Raw genomic sequence first — 2,121 nt, 5'->3', positions numbered from 1 at the left:
ATCCCCCACACACAAACTTCTCACATTCCACTTCACACACATGCTCTTCGCGCATATAGGTTGGCGGGGGCCCCGCCCCCTTTGCCCAATCCATTTGCTATATATATCTTTTTATTTTTTTCCAGCTTGTATGTTTCCATCTATACTATATTTTCTTGCAGTCTAATTACTCTATTAATTAAATATATTATATTCCACATATGCCCTTTTTCCTACATGGCGTCGTTTTTTTATCATGGTTTAAGAGGGTCCGGGTGTGTGTGTGTGTGTGTGTGTAAAATAGACAGAGAGAGAAAAAAGAGAGAGAGAAAGAGAGAGAGAGAAAGAAAGAGAGAGAGAAAGAAAGAGAGAGAGAGAAAGAGAGAGGGAGAGAGAGAGAGAGAGAAAAAGAGAGAGAGAGAGAAAGAGAGAGAGAGAAAGAGAGAGAGAGAGAGAGAGAGAGAGAGAGAGAGAGAGAGAGAGAGAGAGAGGGGGGGGGGGAGTTGTCGCCCTTTTACTTCGCTTTTATCCATTTGGATATTCCCATGAAATAAATATATACGTCAAACGTTTTCTGTGGTGTATTGGTTTGGCCCTTCGCCATCGAGCGCAGAAGACATGAGTTCGATTCACGTATAGGGATAATATGTGAGGCAGCGTGGTGAAATCAGGCGCTCGTCAAAATAATGAAAGTGAAGAAACTAGCATTTTTCTTCAGGTTTGGGAATTTTCGTTGATTTTTTTTTTTTTTTAGCTCAACACCTTTCCTGCCCATTAAAGAACACATTTCTGTGTGAATTTCACTGAAAAACAATGATTAAAGGCACTAAGGATGTAACTTTTCAGAGTCCACGGACTCTCAAGCTAAGGAAATGACTGAACTTGGGTGGCCATTTTCTTGCTAATTTTACCTTTGAAACCAACCTTCTGAAATCGCCAATATCTCGATTTGTTTTCAAGGTAAATGGATATCTTTTTCATAGAAAGTAATGCTTATATCATTATTTTGCGTAATTCATTTCCCTTTTCTTTGAAAAAAAAGAAGAAAATATGTGTATACATTATGTGGTCATGATTCATGAAAATATGTGTATACATTAAATGGTTGTGAGTCTAATTTCGCATATTAAACTTGTTCTAAAATAGCACAGAGTTTGGATTCATGTATGGCGCTCGCAAGTGGAGCAGATGACAGATGATAATATACTCTGTCACATTTTTAAGTATACACATTTTGAGCTCAATAAAACAAAATCAATGCCACCAATTACTTTCAAATTTACACACTGATTACGTGATATACCTGTCGCTGGTGAGCTGTTTTCAGATTTCTGAACGCGCGAGTGGTTTTGTATCTGCATGCGTGTTACATGTTTCGTGCTTTTTGAAAATTAATCATGATACGGCAATGATTTGTTTAAAAAAGAAGCACACATCAAAGCTTTGTCATTTTTGTAACAATTTGCCAGTGATAAAACTTGTCTTGTCTACGTTTCATGATGTCACGCCGTACGAGAAAATGTGCGAAATCAGCTCGTTGGAATGATCCGCGGGGGTGCCTGGGTATCCACTGCTGCGAAACATTTTAATGTAACACGAAGAACTGCGTACACAACAATGGATCGCGAGAAAACAACAAAATCAGGAAAGGATCGACACCGCCAACGTGGGAGAAGAAAAGCTACGCCAAGAGAGGATCTTTTTATACGCCTGTCGCATCTACGGAATCGGTTCAAAACGGCAAGACTAACAAGAGGTGAGTTGAAAAACATGCGACAACCCCAGCCCCAGACACTTCCTCAACTTGAGAGAGCATTGCATGAAGAGTGAAATAACATCCCACAACAGGCAGTGCAGCGATTGATTGATTCAAGGCGGCGACGATGTCAGGCCGTCATCAACGCTACTGATCGTGTTACTTTTGTAGACCACCCCCACACTCTTGTAAGTCATGGATAAACCTGTTATGTTAACATTCCGTATTGTTGTTGCTTTTTTCGTATTCAAAATTGATTGAATTCGTATTCCTGAAATTTTAAAGAATATCGACTCATTGTGAAACTAGCTATTTTCATTTTAACACAGTATATACTTAAAATGTGACAGAGTATAGTTAATATATCACAACGCGGTGGAATCAGG

This window comes from Aplysia californica, unplaced genomic scaffold (assembly GCF_000002075.1).
Source record: "Aplysia californica isolate F4 #8 unplaced genomic scaffold, AplCal3.0 scaffold00083, whole genome shotgun sequence".
Taxonomy (NCBI): domain Eukaryota; kingdom Metazoa; phylum Mollusca; class Gastropoda; order Aplysiida; family Aplysiidae; genus Aplysia; species Aplysia californica.
The sequence above is the reverse complement of the archived record's forward strand: the minus strand, read 5'-3'. Positions refer to the sequence as shown.